The 26,245-nt window shown below is 34.7% G+C and overlaps 1 long non-coding RNA gene and 3 pseudogenes across 1 annotated transcript; all 4 read right to left on the bottom strand.

Annotated features, from left to right (window-relative positions):
- Positions 1-1,674: 1,674 nt before the first annotated feature.
- Positions 1,675-7,377, bottom strand: LOC120193402 (annotated as a pseudogene).
- Positions 7,378-7,633: 256 nt separating this feature from the next.
- Positions 7,634-11,624, bottom strand: LOC120193428 (annotated as a pseudogene).
- A 6,435-nt stretch (positions 11,625-18,059) lies between these two features.
- Positions 18,060-19,197, bottom strand: LOC120193354. Its single transcript, XR_005522857.1, has 3 exons — positions 18,615-19,197; positions 18,412-18,493; positions 18,060-18,248 (listed from the first exon to the last, which is right to left on the bottom strand). It is a non-coding gene; the product is annotated as an uncharacterized LOC120193354 (long non-coding RNA).
- A 269-nt stretch (positions 19,198-19,466) lies between these two features.
- On the bottom strand, positions 19,467-22,263 carry LOC120193351 (annotated as a pseudogene).
- Positions 22,264-26,245: the final 3,982 nt, after the last annotated feature.

Genomic DNA, 26,245 nt, shown 5'->3' with positions numbered 1-26,245 from the left:
GACATAGAAATGATAACTAAGGTACAACTCGCAAAAAAGATCCGAAATAGGTACAACAAGAATAAAATTGTAGATATTTGGATTTAAACCCTAAATCCGACAATCATTTGACCAATTAACTAGATGTTTAAATTTTTAGATTTGACAAGGCCAAGAGTCAAACCCTGAAACATGAGAATGGATTCAAACCCTGAAACATGAGAATGGATTCAAACCCTAATCTATTGCATGGGCCAAATGAGCTAGGTTCCAAGTTCAATTGTTGCATCCTTTGAAGTTGATAACTTAGAGATAGTAGAAATACATAAAAGTTATTCAAAATTGTGTGTATATACCTGCTGAGCTTCGAAGTACTAAGTAATGTTAAGGGTTTGTGCTCCATGTCGGAGCGTTGCTTCCATACTTGTTTCACCAAGACGACGACGACAAGGTTCAATGTATGGGTACGCATGAAGTCGAAGGTTGTAATAATACATGTTGAGGCCGAATATATATATATAGGGAGGAATAAATTGGTGGTTGGACTGAATGAGGTTGAGCCACCGGTCCTTGGTGAGAATGCTTCAACCACCAAATTAAAATCTTGACATTGCAGTGCCAGTTTGTGCCTTGACTTTTACTCCGACAGTACTTGAATAGAGAACAATTTTAACATTAATGGGGATACTAATATACACCCCGACATGAAAACCATTTCATACCAAACTATGCTATGCATGCTTTTTTTTTTCTTCTCTTCAACTGTTTACCAGATAGTTCTGTTTGGTCAGTTTATAAGTTTTGGAATTTCACGTGCTGCGGTGCAGCTGTACCTCCCATCTTCATTTCCTTTTCTTTTCAACTCATAAACAACCCATCAATCCACATAATTCGTAAAATTAAGTGTTTTTCTAAGGTTTCGAGTTCGAATAGTTATATCCGTAAAGTGTGTACACATTATCAATGACAAAAAAATATTTTAAACATATACTACTTTATAATCATTCATGTTTAAATAGAAATTAAAGAAAGAAAAAAAGAAGAGAGAGAGAAATTGCATCAGAGATTATTTATATTTAAATGTTTATTATAGTCCTTCTATTATAAATAGGAAATATTTTCCTTTTTTATCTAAAAGTTTATTTTAATCTTTGTATATTTGAAAGTCCAAATGTTAAATTTATTGCTGATTGGTTTAATATTTTGATTTAAATACTCTTTAGATCTCTTAATTTTGAACTCGAGCAAATTAATCTCTCTCAAAATGTGCCATGTACTGATGAAAAATGTCAATGCCATCATAGATCATTATTATTTACTCAATTTCAAATGTAGATTGAATAAATTACTATCTTTTCCAGAGATCAATTTACTCAATTTCAAAATTGACAGGGGCTTATAGAATGTTTAAACCAAATTATTTAAGTTAACTAACTATAATTTTAAAATTGATAGAAATCAAAATATTCACTTTCTTAACATACATAAACTAAAATCTCTCTTTTAATGGTGGAGGGATTAAAATGAATATTTAGATACTAAAATAGACTTAAATTTGATTTGATAATTTACTTATTTAACACGAAAGAATTGTCATTAAAGAAATAATTTAATGGGATAAATTTCATTTATTTAAACAAGTGTAAAAGGAGTTGAATCTCTCTTGGAAACACTTAAATTTCAGGAGCAAAGCGTATAGCTTTCTACAAGCCAGCCACAGGCACAAGATAGAAAAGAAGCAAAAAGAAATCAATAAACATTGGGAAAAAGCAAATGCCAAAACCAACCTAGCTAGCAAAACATCTAAAGCGCACCCGGTAAAGTGGTCTTCGACAGTGAAATCTTAGAAATAAGTTTGGCTTGGGGGTACCTCGACATCGTTTAATGATTGATCGACTGAAGTCCTTGAGTAGCAAAATAACGAACGTCCACGTCAGGGTCCTCACTCAGCTCAACCAAGCATGGTCGAATCGTTGCCTCCACCACCTATTTGCAAGTCATTAGGCCGAAAAAGAAGGCAAATGTGATCAAGCGGGGAGAAATAGAACGAATGCAAAGAGGAGGTCAAGTTTGTTCGAAATTGGAATACTAACAGACTTATCGACGATAGAAACGAAAGACTGCAAAACCTTTGCCACATTAAACTTAATGTTGGCGACTCTGCAGAAAGGAAAGCAAAATGCACAGGCCATCAGATAAAGATCACTTGATTGGAATGCTGTATACACCTTCCATGTTGATTTTTTTTTGGGGCTTACAAACCTGTCTTTTGAAGCATTACGACAACTGGAAGCAGTTTGAACATGTTATTTCTGGCCCATAACAGGAGCGAGTAAAGAAATGGAACGGAGAATGGTCATCGATACAGATAGTGTGAAGTAGTAGCCATATCTAATACCTGCTCACACAACATTAAACTTCCATGTTAAAGAAAACTATGAACTTCCATTTTTGATGGCCAAAAGAAACTCAAAACTAATCAAAATATAAAACAAACAAAGGGACAACATATACCCAACACAAGGCCAAGATCTGTGCAGTAGGGTTATTAAGAAGCCAAAGAATGCAAAAACTACACAAAAATTCATATGGAAGCATCGCATCATTTCTCCCTACATCCAAGTGCGGTAATGCACAAGCTTAAAGAGAAGAGGGGAACAAAAGAAAAGAAAGAAACAGCAAGGGTGTAATTGACAGAATGAAAAGTGAAGGATGGACGGATGGAAGATGATGGAAGGTGAAAAGAAAATGAATTTTGGATGTGCTTGGATGTCTTCCATCTTTTTTATCATTGTTTTATATCCACTCTACCGAGCAAAGCGAATGAAATCTAGCAGGGAATTCCTGTAAAAGCATGTCATAGCACATAAAGTTTTACGTTGTAAATGGGGATTCTCATAAATACGAGAAAAAACTGAAGTATTAGAACAGGTATCTGTTTAATTTTCAGAAAATACTTCCTACTAGATTGGGTAAGGATCAATTGTCAATATTATTGCACAGACCTGTGGAATAATGTGCTCCATTGCCCAATCTCTGCCAAATTCTTCAGCAAGGCGCTTTAAATTGTTAGCAGCTGCATCCCGAATAGAGTAAACCTGTAACAATAAAAATAGTGCTTAGTTTAGAAATAATATCATTGTTTCACAATCAGTAAATCAAATATTAACAAAACAGTGGATGAAGCATTCACTTATTTTTACTTTCCCTAGAAGCCTAAAATCTGTTTTTGGTCAATATACAACAAGCCTTACAATGCCTATCGCAGACTTCTAACTAATAGCATTAATTACAAGCCAATAGTGTTGTTACTTCCTTTATATCATTAAGGTACACGTGGTACTAAGCAAAACATAAAATGTGGATGCATAACATCCATTTTACTTGAACTTGTACAATATCAAACTAGACAAATTTTGGAAAAGAAAGAATTATTGCAAACCATCAACAACCTCAAGAAATCCGTGGTTAGTTGTTTGATTTTTTTTAAATTTTTTTCCATCATGAAACCTTTGATGGTAAATACTATTTTCATCTCAGGTTCAGTCAATGCACCCTCAAGGTATTAAGCCTAGTCAGAGATTAGATATATGTGAAGGTTCTAAGACAACAATAAAAAAAAGAGAAAAAAATAATAAAACCATAGTACATAAATATGGCAAAGGAAAAAGAGAAAGAAAGAAGGCCTAATACATAAAAGTAATAACTGCTTTAATCTTATAGTTATTACAAATGCAAGATAAGAAGACAAACCTTATCCTGCAACCATTGCATGCAAAGGGCACCAAGTTTATCATCAAAAAATCCAACACCTAACTGGCTAGCCAATAATGGTATATACTCTATTATTGCAAGTCGAACCCTCCAATGTCTATCCTCAGCAAGCTCAACGATGGCTGGTAATAATGATTGGGACAATAGATCAATTCCAATAACCTGTGAGAAAGAGTTAAATAACTTGAGAAGTGCTTGAGAGAATGCTGCTAACTTCAATACAAGGTTTACAAGTAGAATGCACTAATAGCAAGTACACCAATTAACAAGTTGCAATTAAAATTCAATTTATTCAGTATTAATAGCCACTTGGAAGACCCTGGTGCCATTGTGCTAACTTCAATACAAGGTTTACAAGTAGAATGCACTAATAGCAAGTACACCAATTAACAAGTTGACCTGATTCACTTGATCAAGCTTGCTGATAACGTTAAGACGCACGTCAGGAAATTCTCCTTCAAAAGAGAAAGAAATATTGAAGAAGCTGCTCAATAGTTGCATCCTGCAAGGTCCTCAAATGAAGTTCAAAATCACGTAAAAAGCAATTCAAACCAGTATTAGGTATCCAGCATGACATCGAGAGAAAAACCACAGATCAATGAAAAGACCTTATATCAGCCCAATCCCAGTTGTTATAATAAAATTTATATTGGTAAATCAATCACCTCAAGTTTGTATTCGTTTTCCTACATTACCAGCATAAAACAAACCCTGAAATTTTCTGGGTACTTCCCAATCGAGAAATTCTATGTTCTTACCTTTCCAAGGACAGGAGCCATTCCCATGATAACTGAAGCCAAAGAAGAGCGGACATGTTGCGAAGAATCTGATGACAGTTCCTACAAAATGCATTTGCAATAAATTGGGCTGAGAAGACTACCGATATTTAACACAACATGAAACGAACAGTAGTTTGTTCTATAACAGGAAATTTCATAGAGGAACAGAAGCCTCTGATCATAAACGTAAGTACCTTAACACATGGAGAATGTGTTGGCTCACAAGTTCTGGACTCAAGATTCGAGAAAACTTAGTTACTTTCCTGCAGCAGCAATGCGAACTTCAGCCTCATTATCACGAAGCACCGCACATAGCAGGTAACAAGTCAGTCCTGAAAACATGATCAACATATAAACGTCAAAAACAAAACCATGCTAGGTTAGTGTGACAAATAATGAAGAAAAAAATTACTGGCCAAAGCACAAGAATAATCCTCCAAAATAATTGATCATGTGACCGTGTAAGATAGTGATACATACAGTTACATCCTAGTTTTGATAAAGGAGCAACATTCCATTCATATAGGTATAGCATTAGCATGTGTTATCAGCAGCTTTGCGATACATAAATACCTAGTAGGCTCTGGTCCAACAGCTTCACAAAGTTCATATAATTGATTTGCAACCATATAACGCACACGCCAAGATTTATCCTGTTAATTACATGAAATAGAACAAATATAAGTGCATGAAGAGTTTTTTCGAGAAAAAACTCTTCATGTTAAAGATGCCAGAAATCAGTATAGAATATTTTTATATGCAGCAGAATAATCAGGCACTCAACAGCACTTCCACTCCACAACTTTTAAAAAGACTTAATTGAAGTGTGAAAAAGACTAAATCAGCAGTATAACTTCATGATAAATATTGCTAAAGGAACCGAATAAAGCCTTCCTGTCATTATTTAAGGACCAACTTTTAAACTTCAACCTCCACTTTGTGACCCTAACTTTATGTGATCTGAACATGATACCCCATGCATCATGAAACATTACAAAAGTGAAAAGTTATTCAATTATTAGAAGAAAAATTACTTGGTGATACATGCCAACAATTAACATAAGGTTATGAACAGTTTAAGTTTCCCATAAGACGTGTCTTACAAGACTATAAAAAACAAAGACAAGACAATTTGTAAAACTCGCACAAAATTTTATGTAAACAGGAAAAATACACATCATCAACAAGACTATAAAAAACAAAGACAAGACAATTTGTAAAACTCGCACAAAATTTTATGTAAACAGGAAAAATACACATCATCAACAGATATACCTGGGAGAAACTGACAATTACAGGGAGAATGTGACCTATGCAATCCTGAGGTTCTAACAACTTTCCAAGAGCAGCACATCCCTCAACAGCCAATAAACGAACTGTATCTTGATCTGATATACAGATTAAAAGAATCTTGTGTTAAACACGTAACAAATGAATGTAAGATATACAAAAATAAATAATTATAAACAGTTCAGCTATGAATGCTTTTACTAAAAGTATAAAACAAATCCAGTTATGTTTCCAAGCTTCGCATAAAAAAGGCTTTGACGAAATGTCTGAACAGCCCACAAAATTCAAAACATAGAGGAGATCAGTGGGATGCCAGTAGAGTAGAAGAAGCAAGTGGGAAGTATACATGTGTTGAAAGATTAAAAAAAATTGTAACATAACAAGTATAGAAATTTTAAACAATCAAGAATGTCTCTATCCTTCAACTTACCATCTTGTGTAAGATTATCAAATATTTGCATGATCTCAGACTTCAAATGAGCATATTCAACTGTTGCAGCAAATTTCCCCAGATTTGATGCAGCAGACCTTCTTACCATCGGCATGTCGTCTTGACACAATTGACTGTATATTGAGCGTAATTCTGTTTTCAACATCTCCGGGGCACTTGGATAAGAAATATGAAATAGCCCACAGGATGAAACTCGAGCAGTAAACCATTCCCCAGCAGCCAGCCTCTGAAGATTTAAAAATAAACAAATAACATTAAAAAAAAAGGAAACAGAAAAATGGCTGCCAAGAGTAGTGTGCATAAACCATTTTATCCTTACTATTACTTAAATTCCTTTCTGTTAAGTTTACATTGTCCTTCATATTAGCAATGCTTCACAAATAGTTCAAAGTTGAAGGACTCCTAGAATTATTTGCAGTTACCATAGCTCGACTCGATTAACTAAATTCAGAACCCCAATTTCAGATCTCTAAAAAACAGAAGCTAAGTATCAGAAAATAATATGAAAAAAACAGCATTAATTTAAATAATATTAAATTAAGAAACAAAACATCTAACCTTTACTAGAGGAACAAACGAGTCAACCAAATCATTCTCCCTCATCTGAGATCCAACTCTGCATAACGAGTCAACAGCTTTGTCCCTTACACAGGTTTCCTCAACAGTGCAAAGGGTTTCCAAAGGTGACAGCAAAACACGGGCATGCTCAACACCCCCGACGTAGGGAATAAACACTCCCAGCTCCTCAGCCATTGCAAGAAGCACCTCATCATCGTCGTCATTGTTTTCACTCAGAAATGGAATCAATTCCTTCCTGGTTCGCTCCTCCCCAAGAGCACGAGCAATCGTCGAAAGCCTACGGATTGAGTTTAAACGGAGCTGGATGTCATCATTTTTTAGCTCATCTATCAGGACAGCAATTGGATACAAAGGTTCCTCAACCATAGACATCTTATTTCAATGTCTGCAGCTTCAAGTAACTAGTTATACCTGAAAAAGTAAAATAAAATAAAATACCTCATTACCCGTCATAAATTACAAATCGTTTAAAATATACAGTAAAAGTGTTCCATCTTTCGATCCTTAAATCTCGTGATTCAATAATGCTTTTAGTGATAAGATCATATTCGTAGATCTTACAAAATCTTAATGCAGAAAAAACTTGATAAGCAGATAAACAATCCCAAAGAACATGATCCAAAACAAACACTGGGAAATTCAATACCAGAAAAAGAACAAATTTAACCAAAAGAAGGCGAGGACAAATGCAGAAAAAATAATAAATCCACGGCCTTGTTTGGATGTAAAAGAAAACGAAAGGCAAAGAGAATGGAATTTGAAAATTGAAAATGCCCGGATTTTAAGATCCGGTGATAACAACATTAACTAACGGAGGTTGACAAAACTCGCCCAGCTCTCCATCATTTTGCATGGCTCCAGCAGAGAAAGTCCCTGTAGCTCGATTAAACCCTTGGTTAAGTATTGCGCCTACATTCAAGTATTGTTGAAAATACTCAAATGGTGGTACTAGGCAAGTTGGATTGGCAGAAAATGGGGCTTGCATTATGAATGTGGAATGATATACAATCATAATTGAACTTTCTGGTGACTAACAGATCATATGAAGCAGGGTTTTAAAAAACGGTCTGCGACCGCGATTTCGCCATGATAGCGGTTTCGTCGCCGTCCGAGTTACCCGCGACGGCCGCAATCAAGGTAATCCGAAATAACCGAAAATGCGACCGCGACCGTGATTTGAAATCCAGATGTGAAGTTAAGCATTCAGATTCAATGATGCAGAAAAGTGAGTGAAAATGGTTTTTAATCAACGTGAGCATTGATGGTAGATTGAAAGTAGTTGTAGATTTCGATCGAAGAGGAAAGGAGACACTTGGTTTTTGATCAACATAACAATTGACTTTAACCACTGTCCCCTGTTTCGTGTTTCTTTCATTTGTCTGCGAAAAAATGATCTTCTGCTTCATGCTTAGCATCATCGAAGAAAGTGGCCTCATTTTTCTGCTGAAAAAGTGGGGTTTTACTTCTTGTTAGAATTTAACTCCGCATAAATGAGAGACAAATTTCAGAACTCCGGACAATGACTTGTACTGCCTAGTCCACATTCACCTCCTGCCTATCTCCGCGCGTCTCATGTCCCACAAGGCCACAACCACCGTAATAACTGCTAGTTGGTGCCACGATCCATGTGATACAATAAGATCAAATTAACCATGGTTCTTGGCTTTCAAACAGACAATACATTACAATTTAGAGTTTTACAGGTCATATGGGTTAGCTAGTTTGCAGAAATTATAGAATTTGACAAACCCAGGATTATATAAACCAAACCCACATCTCTCTATTAATGTAAAAGGACGTGACAGGACAACAGACCAGGGCCGGCTCTGGGCAGGGCCCCCAGGGCCCATAATTTAATTTGTATTATTTATTATATTTTATAGATTAATTAAAAATGGCTCATAAATATTAATATATTATTTTTATTAATACAAGGGCCCATAAACTTATTTCTTATTAACTTATTGTTCTCATCATAACGTTAAAACTATATCAATATACTAAATTAAAAGCAGGGCCCATAAATATTAATAAACTAAATTAAAGCAGGGCCCATAAACTATTTCTTATTAACTTATTAAAAAATGTTGTAATAATTTTAAGATTATTTTTTCTCATAATATTTGTCGGATGTTGATGCAGATGATTTTTTTTCCTGAAAATAAAGTGTTGCAATTGACTTGCTAAATGTATAATGTCAGCGCTTGAAGTTCTTGAGTTTGTTAAAGCTAGAGATTGTTATCCTAATGTTTCAATTGCTTATCGAATTTTATTAAAAAATGCTGGTAACGGTAGCATCCGCGAAAGAAGTTTTTCAAAGCTGAAATTATTGAAGAATTACTTGAGGTCACAATGTCACAAGAAAGATTGAATGTTACCTAGTTATATATTGAGAAAAATATGTTCGAAAACATTGATGTTGACACTATCTCAATGATTTGCATCAAGAAATGCTCGAAGACAATGTTTTTTTATAAGTTATATGCTTAAATATGTTTTTGACATTTTTGATTTTGTAATGATTAATATTTATTATTTGATAAAAAATTAATTAAAATTTTATATTGCATATTTTTTAATATTTTTTAAAATGGCCCAATTTTTTAATTTTGCCCCGGGCAAAAAAAAGTCAGAACCGGCCCTGCAACACACAAGAATACTACCTAAACAACCAAGTAGCGGTTCCTTTTTACAAGGTTCAGGGGGCATGTTGATGATCGGAGGATCTTTGAAGTTAGCTTTCATACTTAGTTCTTCAAAAGAACCACGTTGCCTAATCTCGCCACGAATTCGATCAGAAGCGAAGCGAATGTCGCCAACGACAAGGCACTTGCACTTTCGTAGGTTTGAAATCATCCCCCTTGGGAAATGATCCGGCATTAGCCGAAACATTCGTTGGCCATCTTTTGAACCTGTTTTTGGCATCATCACCACACTGTGGTGGTAACGAGGTTGTCCCAACAGGGACCGACCTCAAATCTAGCACTGCATCACTCAATGACTTGGACCCCAATGTCATGTTCTTGTCTTTGACGTTGATCAGGTCTTCGAATTCCTTCGCTTCCCCCGATTTCCCAGCTCTCGAATTCACTAAAACATAGGACTTATGGTCTATCTTCTTCTGCACTCCTCGGCTGCCTCGTGAACATTTTAAGTGTGTCAACGTCACTCAGTTTCTCCATCTTCTCTAATTTGTTCCCGAGCTCGCGTACACTTTTGTGCCTTCCACCCGACCTTCTGAAGCTCGCTAGAAAAGACTTTCCTTCGCTCCAGAGGGGCCTAGATTTACGACATTACGAAACATTGAGCAAAAAGATTTACGACCTACTAGACGATACGGAGTACTAGGAATAAACCTGTATTCCGCAAGGATGCAACCGTGCAGTGCCATAACCATGAAAGCACAATGCTTCACTGCTCCATTTACTTTGAAAGTTTTCCCACGGATACTTGTACCTGTAACGTCCATGAGGTGGTTCCCATGTGCGAAACCGAGCTGCTAAAAAAAATCAGATTTGATTAAAACCAGTTCAATCCCTGGAATGATCTTGTTAAATGCAATCTGCAGATACCAATGTATCTTCTTGGCTTGTAGATTGAATCACCGATCTATAACAATTATAAAGCGGATCATCGCTGCTTGGTACGTGAGAATTTTGGACGGAATTCTCTCGTATTCTACGCATTTCAACCGTTAACGCAACCTGGAAAGCAAATCAAATCGGTAAACAAGGGATGTAAAACCTGATATTGAAGCAGCTCTATGAATGTGAATGAAAAGGCAACCTTCCAGGGAAGTGGCAAGGTCCTTCAAGTTTTTCACCACCAATTTATGCAGAGATTCACCAGCCCAAATCGGGAAAAAACATATATTTACAACCAAACAAACAGCTGCTCCAACTGCAATCAGGACCAGTCGAGTTAAGATCGCCTCCGTGTATTCCCTGGTCCGGTTACCCGATACCATAAGGATACAATACGTCAATACGAACACCCGGAATCCGTATTCGTAAGGCTTCATTGTCGGGTAAAGCTTCAAATAGGATGCACAGAATCCTATCCACAGCAAAGCAATCTGTTAGCTTTCATTAGATTCAAGAACGAACACGAATACGAACACGAACACACAATAAGACTGACCGACCTGTTATGAATATGCTTATAACAATGATAACTTCCTCGAACTTTCCGGCCACCATAGATAACTCGGCGAAGCAAAATGCAAGTATTCCGGCACAAAGTGTCCCCAGTCCGCGATTAAATCCTTTGATAAATGTTGCTCCTGTTTAAAAGAGAATCAAACAGTCAAAACATTAATGGAACTTCCATGGAATTCAGAGGAAAAAGAAAAAGAAAAATCGATGATAAAAACAACCTATGCTGAATTCAAACATAACTATAACTGAGTATCGCCCAGATTGAGTACTGAGCAATATCTTCGTGTGATCCTTTCCAGAATATGAGCAACACGTAAGTGACAATGCCAGTCCCATTTTGATTGCGAATATAACTTTCGTGGATCCGACGTCCCATTTCCACTGTTTCCCTGGCAAAATTCTTGGATTCAACCCATGATTTCTTTATTTTCTCTCACCACTTTCCATCGACTCCCTCCATCTTTCATTTCCCCTGAAGCTGACCAAAAGAGGCTGCTTTGCCCCACTGTTATCTCCCAACTACATTTCACAGACCCCATTTTCGCCACCTTCTTCACTGCACAACAAATCTGCATGATCCCAGAAGTTTAGAAGATAAACAAAACCAATAATTACAAACAAGTAAAAGCGTTATAATGCAACCAAATCAGCATTAACAAAGCATATTTAAATTATTTTAAAGAGTAGTACTTTGGAACCATAGTGATTGAGAGACTGGCATACTAACAGAGAAAGATTTCAACTACTTATATTGGTGAATGTATCAGTGATGGAAGCTTCAGTTCATGTCGTGCAGAAAAGCTTTGCTGTTTGTAAGCAAAAGTTCATGCCCAGTTTTATCACTTCACCTAGCGAAATACATCATCAGTAGCAATGGTGAAAGAAAATCTAGTGAAAGAAAAAGTACACAATAAATAACATTATAATCCCTTTCCAGTTCAATAGTGAAGAGTGTGTAATGCAGTTTCAACCAAGAATGTCAGTTTCAGGAACATATTTTCTCCAAAATGTTTAATGTCTTTAAGTATGTATTAAGAGTATATCACTCGATTTTTTTTTAATCACGTGATCAAGGAAATAATCTTTTAAAAGTTGAACAAGAACACCAATAAAATTAAGGAGAAAAATTATAATTTACTTTGATCGATATTATAATCGTTATTTTTTAATCACTCAAGTCATTTGATTAACTCATTTCATTATCCACTGCTGCTCTGTTAAATTTTTTTTTCTTCAAAATATCTTTAAAATTATGGAACTCAACTCAAAATCTAGAGAAAACAGCTTTGATCTACAATTTTTATTGTCAAATCAGTTTAGAATTAGGGTATATAATTTGTCTCTCCCTCCTCCTCTGCCTCTTCACTTTAAATTTGAAAGAAAATACATCAACATCGAATTATCAAAATGGAATCTCGAAAGTAAAATTTAGAAAAATTATAAAAGAAAAGAAAGTTTTAAATAATAATTTGTACAATATCGTTCAAACACCATAAAATAATTCATATAAATTGTTTCCAAAAGATATAATGTAAATCACTTTTCAAATAATTCAATAAATCATTTTCTAAAAAATCAATTACATTATATCAAACAGATTGTAAATGACTTACTATAATGTTATTAATTATTCATCAAGGAGGGACTAAATCAATAATACAATAAAATTAAGTGATGAAAACAGAAATAAATTAATTAATATGTTTTAGCGGGGTCACATGGTAATATATGAAAACCCGTTGCCGCGTGTTCTAGAGTAAGAGTGAACAATCGAGTAGCGATGTTACATAACCTTATCAGGATTTACAAGTGGACAGAGCGCACTGGAAACGTCGTCCTTTTAGAAGGCGATGGGATTTGGTTTTAGTGTAAAGTTTCAGCCTTTTTTTTTCTTTTGCTTTTACTTTTTTCTTTTTCGTTTTTATTAAGCAAGTAATGGACATGTGGGGCAAGGTCAGGAAGGTTCTTGCTACCTGTAAGGAAGCCTGTTGTTAGGCACGGATGTTAACTACCGCAAGGCACTGCCGACGATTAAAGGGCAAGAAAGTTGGCATCAATCGTAATGAAGGAAAGAGACGGTGAATAGAAAATAGTATCTTTTGTCCAACTCCAAAATCCAAATACAGAACAAGGAAGAAGATACTTCTGTCGATTGCAAAACGTTGGGCTTCTTTTGTTTAAATTGGGTGAGGCATTTGTTCAACACTTACCAGGCTTGTTTCACCTTTGGGCTTTGCAGCTTGAGCCTAGAGATTGCAATCATTCGGGAATTTGTTAACATACAATTAATCCATGAATACTTTGGGTAATTAATTAAAAAACATAAGTACTTAAATTATATTTTTCGTTAATTTCAAATGTTTAACTTTTTTTATCAAATTGATTGTTTAATTTTAAAGCAGACAAAGATTGTCAAATTCACGATAGAAAAATGGCCCAGAAATGATTTAAGGTTGGTCAATCGAGATTTTTACCTTTCATATTAAGAAGGGTTCTTTGTTTCCTGAAACAGCCATGGCAGTCTATGTCAACCCTCATCACCATGCAACAGAGCTGCTAACACGCAATTAAGAAGAACAAAAACTGAAGAACGTCACCGTTTAAAAGGATAAGTTCTGCCACGAGAAGATGGATTGAAAGCCCTTTCTCAGAAGAGGAGGTTTGGTTAACTATTAATTCTTCGGATGGCTCGAGAGCTCCCGGTCTGGATGGGTTTAGCCTGGATTTTTTCAATAAATTTTGAGAGGACATTAAAGTCGACGTTATGAAGTTTATGAATGATTTTTATTGGGGTAATATTGAAGATCTCTCCTTTAATAAATCGTTTATTGCTCTCATTCCGAAGAAAATACAAGCTGTCTATCCGGAAGATTTCAGACCTATTTCATTAGTGGAGAGTATTTATAAAATTGTGGCGCGTTTATTGGCGAAGAGATCGGTGTCTTGCATTAACGAAGTAGTTGGTGAGAACCAGTTTGCCTTCATGGCTGGTAAACAGATTTTATATTGTTCTTTGATTGCGAATGAGATTGTTGACGATCTAAAAAAAATAAAAGTGAAGCAATCATGGTGAAAGCAGATTTTAGCAAAGCATAAGACACAGTTGGCTGGGATTTCTTGAATATGACCTTTAAGAAAATGAGATTTAGTAAAAGATGGAGGTATTGGATTTATTTGTGCATCTCGACGCCTATGATTGTTGTTTTGGTTTACGGATGTCCGTCGAAATATTTTTCAATCAAAAGGGGACTTAGGCAAGGCTGTCTGCTATCTCCGTTTTTATTTAATGTTGTGGGCAAGGTGCTTAGCGGATTATTGAAGAAAACGGTTGATATCGATGTGTGTCAAGGGGTGCATATTGGGAGAAGAGTTAGTATCTCCCACATTCAATTCGTTGATGATTTAATTTTGTTTTCGGTAGCCAAAGAAGATAAGATACACAATTTGTTTCGTGTTCTAAGAATCTTCGAGGTCGCTGCTTTTTTGAAATTAAATATGCGGAAGACGAAATTATTTGGTATTAATGTGGATGATTGCAAAGTTAAAGGGTGGGCTGACTCGATGTTGTGTGATTGGGCAAAGTTGCCTACGATGTATTTGGGACTGCCATTAGGCTTAAAAAAAACCTTAAACTGATGTGGCAACCTATTGTGGAGAAAGTCATATCTCGTCTACAAAGGTGGAAAGGTAAGGTTCTCTCTTTTGGGGGAAGAATTACATTGATTAAATCTATGTTGGTAAATTTACCGATTTATTACATGTCGTTATTTTCTATGCCAAAATCCATAGCAGAGATGATTAATAAATGTATAGTTAGATTTCTGTGAAATGTGAAGTCTGATAGAGGTATTCATTGGATTAAGTTGGATTTGGTTAGTGGTCCGAAATCTGATGGTGGTCTTGGTTTCTTTGATGTTAAAGTTAGAAATCGAGCTTTGTTGAATAAATGGATTTGGCGTTTTAGTGACGATATCGATAGCCTTTGGAAAAAGATTATTGTTGCTAAGTATAAGTATGATCCGGTTGAGATCTTACCTAAAGGTATTAGCGGCCGTTACTCGAATGGGCTGTGGCACGAGATAGTTCGCTTGTTGTTGTCGAATGATGATGAATTCCAAGTAGATGTTTGGTGTGTTATGGGGAATGGTTCAAGAATTGATTTTTGGTCGGATCATTGGACTGAAGTATGTTCTTTGAAAGTTACTTTTCCTATAATGTATGGGGTGACCATTAAAAAGCATGGCAAGATTAGTGATTTCGGGAGATGGGTGAACGGTTCATGGATATGGAGGATTCAGTTGAGACGTGGGATGTTCTCATGGGAAATTCCGATTTGGGAGCAATTTTACCAAGTTATTAATAGCGGTATTTCAGCTTACCCTGGGTCTGATAAATTAAAGTGGTTAGATGCTTCTCTAATGGTATATATAATTCTAGTGACTTTTGCATTAAGGTGGCATCGGTCGGTAAGATTAAAGATCCTATATGGAATAAAGTATGGAATAAATTTGTTCCTCCAAAAGTGGCTGCTTTTGTTTGGAAAGCGGTTTATAATAGGTTGTCGGTTGCGACTAAATTGATCAAGAGAGGGGTTACTGGTAGCGTCCAGCCCCTATGCCTTTTTTGTAAAGATCACACGGAAGATGTTATCCATGTGTTATGTCATTGTTGTTTGGCAAGTGTGGCAAAGGTGGTGTTTTGCATGGAAAGTTTGGATAACTTTTCCCTTGGACGTTAAACAACTATTAGAGATATGGTCGTCTCAGTACATTAGAAGGAAAGTTAGGTGCCTTTGGATTCTTGGCTTCTTCGGTTTTATTTGGCATATTTGGTTGAGTAGAAACAAGTCTACGTTCAATGGAGCATCATTCTTAGTCGATCAGACCTTTAACTTGGTTTTACTGCAGGTTGGGTTCTGGGCTAATAATTTATGGCCGTCTCTAGTGCCTCATGTGATAGATTTTGTGCGATGTCCATAATCCATTATCTTTGGCTGTGTTTAATGACATTTCCTGTTGCATTTTTATCTCGCGCCAGTTCTTTGCCATCCTTTGATTTGCTGCTCAAGATTTTATTTGTTTCTATACCTGGTTTACTGATGTAGGGGAATCCGAGACAGATGATGATGAGCTGTCAGATTGCACCTTGATGGCGTTGAGATACCATGAATTGACAGATTAGCGCAAAGGCGGGAATTGATTGTGACATGTTCCTCATTGGGGTCGTTTTGAGTATGTTTCAGTCTTTTGGCCATAACTTTGGCTACAGGTGTCAGAATCGCGCATAAGACCCCAATCCGGAAAGCTCTTTTCGACGCGCACGCTCTCCACATGAGCTATGCTCCATGTGACCTTTTTTCAACCTCAAATTCTGCCGTTTTCCCTCCGAATCACTAGATTTAGATTTTTTACTATTTATGGTAATATTTCGATTGTCAATTAGAAAGTCAATTTAATCCGATTTAGGCTGGATTTTTGGAGATTGCTTATTTTATTTCGAATTTCAATTTAGAGTGATTTTCGGGATTTTGCTATTTTTGGCAAAATTCGAATAAAGACGATTTTTGGCTATAACAGTCCGGCTTGTGGACTGATTTTGAGATTGTTTTGATTTTATAATATTTTATTAAACCCTATAGACTTTTTCTCTTGTTTTTTGGACGAATTCTCTTTTGTGAATCATCTGTTGGAGTTAGCCTGCAGGATAATCACTATTCTGTCTGGCGTCATTTACCGTATTACAAATCTTGCAACGCATGTTGTCTGACGTTACTCCAGTCTAGTGTATGCCAGTTTGCCTTGTTGTACACGAGATTATTGGCAGTTTTTACATTCTGGGAGTTATATTTTCTGGAAGGCTTGCTAGCAGCTGTTTGTTCTGTCTATTTGATATAACGTTAGCACTTGAATGCTGTATGTTTCAGGCCTTTTATTCCTTACCGGTTCAGATTCAAAAGATCGATGGTCCGCTTCTTAGTGCTTGGCCCGATTAAATTTGAGTTGTGTTTGCTGGCTCGTCCAGATGTTGTCCCTTCATTCGATCAGGTGTCTGCTATTGTTCCAGTCTTAGATCTCAACCTTTCCATTGGTTTGTATTCTCGTTTGTTATAAGCTGGTTTCGATATTTTCATAGGGTTGGGATGTGGATTGTGTATAGTAAGAAGCTCATGTGTTATTCATCTCTACCACCTTAAGGTTCACTCTTTTTCCTCCAATTAGGGTTAGAGAGGATTTTTAATGAGGTCCTTGAGGTGGTGTACTTTGTAACGACTTTTAATACAAAGTACCATTTTTCAAAAAAAAATCTTTCAAATATATTGAGGTGATCATTAGTATGAGCTAAGAGTTAATAGGTTTAAATTAGACTTAAAGGCATGAAATTTATAACTTAAATCATGTATAAAGCTTTAAAATTAAGCGGGAAATGAGAAAAAAATGGGCAATATTGAAGACGCTGCCTTGAAACTTGCCCTTCCCGACATGAAGATTTGGAACAGATCAAAAGATAATTGAGATTAATGATTGGAAATTTAGGTTTTTTATCGTAGAAATTAGAGGAATTCAAGGGATATAACTTGATTCTCTCATTGGAACACCATTTGTTTGATTTTGGAATCTGATTCTCTGCATAAACCAGCAAAAGGGGTACTCCATTCGGTTAATTGAACCGTGACCTTAAATAGAATCCTTTTCATGTACGTTTACTCTGTACAGGATTCTAAACTACCCTTTTCTTGTTCAAAAAGGTATCCTTTTGCATTATATTTAAGCATCAATTAGCTTGATTTAGTTTACCCGAAAGGCAAGAAAAAATAATAGGAAATATACATTTGAAACAGGTTTACCCTGATTCGGGTTTGGCAGGGGCATTCCCTTCGTATCATATCTGAAAATGTGTCGAACAAGAATACTCGACAAAATATATAGCAAAGATCAAGAATTTGGCTGATAACTTCACACATCCAACATGCACAGTGTTTCTAGGTACAAAAACTAGGAACAAAATCATCTTACAACAAACGGTATATGAACAAGCAACCGTAATATGAAGAATTATGTTGCATTCTGATGATAGTCTATCGGTAATCATCGTCCGGAAGATCGGAAGAACTTCTTGATGACGGCCATTGTGCTGAGAGGCTTCCTGTAAACAACAGGAACTTGGGTTGAAGCCAACTTGGGGTACGTGCAAGTGAGTGTTACCTTATTCTCCAACACATTTATCAAAACAAAATCTGTTCTGCTAAGAAGAAACAAAATTAGGAACTGGTCAATGCTGCGGAATCATGTATTAACACAGCTAAATCTCATCTCATTGTTGATCTTTGAAAATTTCATTGGATGAAGCATATATAATAAAATCTTGGCCAGAGTCATAAGATAATGATGAAAAACATATACACCATTCATTCTTGAGATTATGTCTGCAATTTTCTTTTGACACACTGCACATCTAATATCTGCTGAAATAACAACTTCGTGGACCTGCGGTTCCAGCAAAAAGAAACAAAATACACCAGAAACTGTTAAAGATCACTTCACTGAAAGGCAACCGGAAATGACACGTACAGAGAGAGAGAGAGAGAGAGAGAGAGAGAGTACAAACAAGAGGCATGGATAAGGATTCTACGGAGGCAAGGCTAGTTCCTGGAAGGAAGAAGCTCTTTGGGTTGTTGAATTTAGCTCTTCTGGCCTCTTTCGTGTGCGCCTGACTAAGAAGAACCATGGCTTCTTTACCTGTTAAAGGACTTCATACAGAAGAAAAAAGGGTTCGATCTCAAGCTGAAAGCACTGCACCACTTGCCTCCTGTTGAAACTGAGCTATTCGTAGAACAATACCACTTTTGAGGATGAAGAAAGAGCATCTTAAGCTGGTAAACAGGGAATCGAGAGGAAAAGGAAAGGTCTTTTTCATTTTTAGTTGAAAGATGCCCTCAAATCACAGAGAGTGGTGTCCCCACATCTTACCTTTTTCATTTCTATTTATTCACTGAAAAATCGCCATCTGTAATAATTATGTTTTAACAAAGTTGCTTATGGGACAAACTCAAATCCATATCCAACTTTTTAGTTCATTTAATCCATCTTGTCATAGTTAAATTAGGTACGACCCTCTCTAAAGAAACCTCTAAGGAGGTAGGATTCTGAATAAGACAAGATACCAAAATTTAGGGTGATGTTCGCCCAAAATGCCCAATCTCCTTTCTCCTACTTTTGTTCATTTAAATGAATATTTTATTAAATAAATATTAGATTCAAATTTACCAACAAAAGCGTATGAAATCAGAAATTTATCGAACACCTTGATAGTGTGACAATGACAAACCAAGTCGTTTACCACTGGACCTACCATGGTTATGCCAACTATGTCGTTCCGAAGAAGAGGGAACCATGGCCAATATCCTATAATTGAACCAAACAAAAAGTGGTATGAACAGCTCACCGTTGGATAGTGGAAGGAAGAAAATAATGGAAAACTTTTATTACCAGAAACAAATAAACAGAATACAATCGAAGCAGAAATCTTCCTGCAAACATCCTAAATTAAGTGAGGCTTGCTAAGTTAAGAGACTCTAGCAGGTTATTATATTGCCATCCTACACTGGACCTGAATTTTGCAGGACTCTTTAAGCTTAGAGCCCACCCATGGGTTAAAAGTTACATACAAGAAAACCAAGGAGATGGATGCCATGGACTTCTCAAAATGAAAACTTCAAACAAAACAGAAAGCAGCAAACTCCACTACAATGACAACAGTCAATCACCTAGTCATAACCAAGTTCGTTAGAGGCGGCACTACTGAAGAACTGAATAAGGGAACACCTATGTACTTGCAGTTATCATTATCGACTTTCAAGGATGCGGGGATCAAAAAATGTTCCGAAGAAACTGACCGCACAGTTCTTTTGTGGAGATTCCGACTGCAATTCAGTTTCCGTACATGGGTCGAAGTCGCTCGTTTTCTCTTCCTAGATGACTTCCATTTCAACTGGGAAAGCCAATCATCCTTTGAAAGATCTGTAACAATACTCTCATCTTTTGCACCATCATTTCCCGGTTCACCAGGAGAGTCGTTACAATCAGTCGCATCCTTAACAATAATTCCACCATCACAACAAATGGTGTTTTTGTCAAAATTGGAATCATTGGAGTTGCTTGCATTTTGCTTTCCTGCCCGGAGCACGATACCCACAAGATCACACCTTTCCTTCATATTTATCCACCGATTTCCTGCCCATTCCTGAGATTGTCTAATATCACCAATGTCAAAGACTGATTCCCGCTTCTCTCCTGCAAATAATATACGTCAGAATTGGAAATAAAAAAAATCAAAAACCTATTTCACCATTCATGACCATGAAAAAACAAACATTTACATTTAGAATTAAAGCATTAACAAACCTGGGAAATGAACACAAAATTTATCTTCTGAATCCTTGTGAATAACAAGGCCTTCCCACCACCCATCATGCCACCAGACATCAACAACAGAACCAACAACAATACATGAAACACTGTCCTTAGTATACTGAGGAGGAGGTCGAATAGTTGTCCGACCAGAAATACGAACACCCAATTCATCAGGACTAGCAACCTTAGATGCCAAAATCCATTCCTATAACGTTAAAACATTAATGATCATTAAACAATTACAAAAGAAAAGACTATGAATATGAGTTACATTATTAGCGCACACTTTCAATTCCACAAATTAAAAATAGAGCACAAAATACCTCTAATTTGTTAGCTTCATCATCTACATCCTGAATGTCTTGGTATTGCACCTTCACCTTGTTTTTGTGCTTCTTGATTATCTGAGCTCTAAACCAACACCCTTTCAAGCCACTATCTTGAGCTAACACTTCTACCTGCGAACCTACCATTAAATGCAGGGAGGAATATTGCTTAGCCTCATCAGCCTGGACACTGAAAGACGTGTTTCCCTTTTTACTGTTCTGAACATCTTGCAGATCTGCACGGCATACTTCAATTGACTCTCTATTGCCGCTAAAATGTAAGTGCAAAACATCATCATCTTTTGATTGGCGATATCTCTTTCTGGGCCTGATCCCAACACTATCATCAACATCCCAACCTGTCTTCTGTTCATCAGCAAAGTGCTGACGAGATGCACAATCATTCAAAGGAGAAAGACTATACATATTTCTAAGTATTTCTTGTTTCCAATACCCCTTCAGTTGAGACACGTCAAAAGGCTTAAAATCATCATTTTCAAATTGCTTACAGCATACAAATGGCTCCAGCAGGGTATGCTTCGCCTCATTCAAAAATTTCTTAAAATGCACAGGACCAAGGACTGTAGCCAATCCATCAATGCATTCAATACTGAGATCTTGAAGACAAGGAGAAAAGAAAATTTCTCTGCTATTATAATTTTGACCAAAGTCAATATCAACCTCGTCAATTTTGTGAAACCATCGAACAACAACCATCTTGTGCCTCTAGAGTCTCATATAAATCTTCCAAATAGGCAACAAGTCGTTTATCCTCCTCAGCTAAGACATAAACAAAGTTGTGAACCTGAGAAGATTTGGAGGAATGGGACACAAAGGGCCAAAAATGAGCTAGATGATAAAGTTGTAAACTGCAAAAAAAACCATAAACCACAATGCACAAAAGGGAGGGCTGATAAAGACAATTACTCACCGAAATTATTACGCCGTTCTTACAGAAAGACTGATAGTGTTTCTTTTTTCTCTTGCATGTCCATGAAGAACCTAACCATAAAACTTCTTTAGAGTATTGGACGAGCTTCTTTGATTGAAGATCCTATAGGAAGAAAATTTCAGAATATTGATAAATGAAAAATTAGAAAACAAAAAGATGCCCAAGTACTCAAAATACAATCCATACCTTGGCGGCACCAAATTCCATACTTTTCTCATTTTTTCCACTCCAAATGCCATCAACCGAACAGTACGACAAACGAGAGGGGGAACCTGTAAATTTTAAACACCAATTAGGAAAAGTTACACAAATATTCCATTCCGTTAAGATGACTCAAATAAGAAAAGTGACTCAGGGGAAAAGCAATAACAGACATGATTACAATAAAACGTGTGTACTGGAGAAAGGGTAAAAAGAAAATCAGATGCACTCAACAATGAGAGCTCTTATATAATTTTTCATATCCAATATTAATTAGCAGCCGATTTCTGTGGATATGAAACTTGTTTGTAGAAATAAAAAATGTTTGGTCATGAAAGATGTTGACCTAGATATTTGAGGGCGTAAAAACCGTGATGCTCTCAATCGACTCTTAAAAATTGAATTAACAATCCTGCGGACCAGATTCTAGACAATTAATATTTACAATACTGAGAGGATCCAAAAGAAACCCACGCCAATCAAAAAAATCAAAACCTTAGCCAAAATAAGGAGCTCAAAAGAAAAGCCCACATTACTTTTTTTTTTTGCAAAAGAAAACGGGTTATGTTTAAAATCACTCTGCATAAAGGGGTAATTATAAAAGAGAAAATTACAATATATGTATATATATATATATATATATATATATATATATATATATATATATAGAGAGAGAGAGAGAGAGAGAGAGAGAGAGAATAAAACTAGTTCAAACAAATCCCAGGCCGGCAAATTCATTGCATCAGGCAAAAAAAATCCAGCCAAACTTCGGATTAAAAAATTGAACAAAAAAATATTGTTTTGGGAAAGGCCAAAAAAGGCTGGATTATCAGCCCGTACTGAAAATTAGATACAATTCAATTAATTAAGAGTATAGTGAAAAGCTGATATTTTAGGAAGGGAAAAATAACTAATAAACTCAAATCAGATCTTATCAATATTAAACCTAAACGCCAAGATCTAGCATAAGCCCAAAGAAAATTTGAGCACAATGCACTCCCCTAAAAAAACACAATCTCCAAAAACTACCAAAATCTAATATACGAACAGAGAGAATTTTCGAAGCAATAATTACCAGAACGACGGAATTAAGCCAATAGACAACCTCCCGGCGAGACTTAAGCTTGTAGAAGGAAGTCGAAGAGAAGAAAAGGGAGCGGTTCTGAATAGCGAAATGATAAGACATGTGCCTCAAGCTCTTCTCTCTCCCTATGACAGCCAGATCTGAAACGCCATCTCTTCTCTTCAAATAATAATGAACCTCCCTCCTTCCTTTATCGCTTAAAACATTCACCTCCTCCCAGCTCACATACGCCGTCGTAGTCGATGACGGAAAATACGTTGAGGCCACTGCGAATCCGTCCATCGGAAGCACCGGGAAAGAAAGAAAAAAAGGACGTTTCCAAGGGAAATATGGGAATTTTAGAAAAGGGTTTCAAAATTCGAGGGAGAGAAAATGGTGAGCGTGGGAGGGAATTTGAAGATTTATATTAGGTAGGGTTTTTTTGGAGATTGAGAATCGACGGTCAAGATTGCGTGTATGAGGATGACAACGAGGAAATCAATAAGAAATTTTCTAATTACTAAAATACCCTTGTTCAGATTTTGGATTTACGGGGATTTTTTATTTCTTTTTCACTTAATACTGGAATTCACCTAGAAACTATATCACTTTTTAATTTATTTTTTTATAAATACTTTTTTATTTTAATATTTATTATCGGATTTGATTCTTAAATTATAATTTCTTTCTAATTTAATGAAAATTAAGATAACCTTTAAAATACATAATAATGTCTATTAATAAAGTTAATTGGATTACACATTCTCAAATTATGATTCTATTTCTAAATTAATGTTTAAATCTTGAATATTTCAAATTTATTCTCAAATTATGAATCTCATTATAAAATAGTCCTTAAACTTTTGAATAATTGAATTTCATCCCCAAACTATGGTATTCATTTTAAATTGATACCCATATTGTTTAGCATTCCAATTTCTTCTTAAACTATTGATATACACTAATCACATCTCATGTTAATCAAATTGTTAGGTCAAGCTATATTGTTATATTTTTGAGAAAAAAATGTTAAACTATGGTTAAAATTAATTTTAAATTTGGATGAAATTGGTGATGAAATTAGAAGATTCAAAAGTTTAAGGATCAATTTAGAATGAGAATCGTGATTTGTGAATGAAATTGAAATATTCAAAAGTTTGAGTATTAATTTAAAATGAAAATCATAATTTAGGAATAAGATTATAACACTTAAAGATTTGATAATCAATATAAAATGAAACTCACAACTTCATGACCTGTAATGCAATTAACTCTTACTAATAAAAATGTGATATTAGAAGCAATCTAATGGGAGGTATAGGTCATGGTTCATGGACCTTGATTTAAATGGTTTAATTGTTGTTATAGTCCTTATATGCAAACAGAAATCTATTTAAACAAAAAAAAAATCATACTTTCTATCTTTCAAAAAATTTAATATTTTAAGGAAATTTTTTATTTTATTTTGATATTTGATTCTTTTAAAATAAAATTTTGAGTCACTTTATATGACATGTAATAAATGATATTATCACCTATAAATAAAAGTACATAATTGATATGCTTTTTTCAATTAAAAGTAAATAAGTGACAAAATAATACATAAATCAACTTACCTCAAAGATATTTTGTTATTATTTTTAGAGATTATAAGTTTAAACACCAATAATTATAAAAGTAATTAAATATTTATTATCAAATAATTAAAATATTTAAAATATATATTACTTTGTAATAGATTTAATTTAATTAAATATTAACCCGAGGAATATATATAATTTGTGAATTTTTTTTATTCCTTTACATGTATCCATCACATGTGGAATTAAGGGTGAAGAAGAGGACAAAAAACAAGTTGAGGGAAAGAAGAAAAGTGGAGCCCGTAACTGGCGCTCTATTAAAGGTATAATCGGACTTGCCAGTTGTCAGATTTGACTTACTTTCTATTTTCGAATTTTGTTTATTATATGAGAATAAGGAAATTATAACGTGAATCAGTCTTAATATACGGTTAAAAAATATGTTATTGATTTTGTTATTATTTTTTAATAAAATCGGTAAAAAATTATCTAAAAAATTATTATTTTTACTAATTTTATTATTATTGAGCATTTTACTGATTTTGGTAATACATCCGATAAAGCGCTATATAAAACATTATTTTTTATCAATTTTTCTACCGCATTTACTAATATCAGTAGCTAACAATAATAATAAAAACGGTAGAAATAATAATATTTTAGATAAAAAAAATTCGGTTTTATTAAAAAATAATAATAAAATTGATAAAACCTATTTTTAACTGTATATTAAGACTGTCACCGGAGAAAATATATATTTCAAAGTTTTCGGCTTTAGATTATCCTTAGATTCAAAATTCTATACCATTTTTAGTTCAAAAAATAATCACATACCATCAATAATGGATTACATACAGGTGTACATAGATTGGGTTAAATCTAATGTTTGTTTCATTATAATTCATTAAAATATTATTTTTATGTATTAATTTTAAAAATCTATTATATCTTTTATTATTAAAAAAATATTATATTTTTTATTGTCACTTAATAAAGATTTTTAAAAAATATATTCGATCTAATTTTTAAGATAAAAATATCTTATCTTATATATATGATAATATATATACATAGATTAGTAATATTACAATTATCTTTAAATGCGAATTAAATAAAAATAAGGTCAAATGTTGTAAGAGATTTTCAATCCTAAATCTAAATATGACCCGATCTTATCATCCATAAAATATGGCGTAACTTGATCTGAATCTAATTTTTTTTCCAAAAAAATAGCTCTATAAAATCAAATCTAGTAAGAATCTTTCCGATTCGAAATTCGAACTAATTACACATATTATTAATAAAACATACACACTCCATTCTAATAATAGTTACTATAACTTTGTTATCCGAAAATTACATTAAAGATTGAGTCATCAAATCTAATTTGTATAAATTTAAATTATTTAATAGCACTAAAATGAAATCAGTAATGTTCCAAAACACTTTCATCATTTTCAATCTTAATATTTAAATGGGTTGACCCGGTGTATGTACAAAATTTAAAATCAATGTCGTCCCCATACCCACTATATTAAAACTTTCACCGTCCCACTATCCACATGCTCTCAAAACCAACCTAATCTTCATTGTATCCGTGTTACAACAACCCCCAGAAATTATATTTATGAATATAAATTAAATAAATATAAACTGTTTTTTATTAAAAAATATATTAAATATTTGTGTTATAGACTATATCCA

This window comes from Hibiscus syriacus, unplaced genomic scaffold, assembly GCF_006381635.1.
Source record: "Hibiscus syriacus cultivar Baekdansim isolate YM2019G1 unplaced genomic scaffold, ASM638163v2 tig00116995_pilon, whole genome shotgun sequence".
Taxonomy (NCBI): domain Eukaryota; kingdom Viridiplantae; phylum Streptophyta; class Magnoliopsida; order Malvales; family Malvaceae; genus Hibiscus; species Hibiscus syriacus.
This window is presented reverse-complemented; position numbering and strand designations above follow the sequence as displayed.